This window comes from Coregonus clupeaformis, unplaced genomic scaffold (assembly GCF_020615455.1).
Source record: "Coregonus clupeaformis isolate EN_2021a unplaced genomic scaffold, ASM2061545v1 scaf0098, whole genome shotgun sequence".
Classification (NCBI taxonomy): domain Eukaryota; kingdom Metazoa; phylum Chordata; class Actinopteri; order Salmoniformes; family Salmonidae; genus Coregonus; species Coregonus clupeaformis.
Genome location: NW_025533553.1, coordinates 363,010 through 363,590, shown reverse-complemented (window position 1 = coordinate 363,590; position 581 = coordinate 363,010). Strand labels below are relative to the sequence as shown.

Here is a 581-nt window from a genome sequence, read left to right as displayed (position 1 = left end):
TATATCAGTACACTCTAAACAACCAAATCAATACGAAACATATATTCGATCAAATAAGACACACATAGAAAATAGGCCATTACATTTTTTGTTAACCAAATTAGACACTCTCATTGACCTCCATACAAAAACTCCTGGCTTGGTGAGCGAAAAAGAAACGACAAAACGGCACCTGCTGGAGAAAACAGATTTCAGGCCCAATTATCGCTCTCGCTTCGCCTCTTCCTCTCTGGTAGCTAGCCAATGGACCTGTCCCAGAATGCATCAGTTGTGAATATATTATAACATGAAATACTGATGGTTTGCTGTACTTTATAGGAAATTCACAAACATTTTAGTTTTTTTCATGTTGAGTAATTTAGATTATATGTTTTTTACTGTTCGTTGAATGCAATTATACAAGAAAAGTTGGACTTTGTTTCCAAACCCGTTTCTAAAAAACTATGAGCATTCCTCTAATACTTTTGGAACGTTTACAAACATTGATCCTTCGGTTCATTCATGTGATGATCGGGAGCGGCATGGTTTGTCTGTGACAGGTGTGACCTCATTGTTACGCAATGCACCTCAACCGTCTGATC

At 37.5% G+C, this 581-nt stretch overlaps 1 non-coding gene across 1 annotated transcript; it reads left to right on the top strand.

Moving 5' to 3' along the window:
* Positions 1 to 485: 485 nt before the first annotated feature.
* Positions 486 to 581, top strand: LOC123483377. Its single transcript, XR_006658217.1, has one exon. It is a non-coding gene; the product is annotated as a small nucleolar RNA U13 (small nucleolar RNA).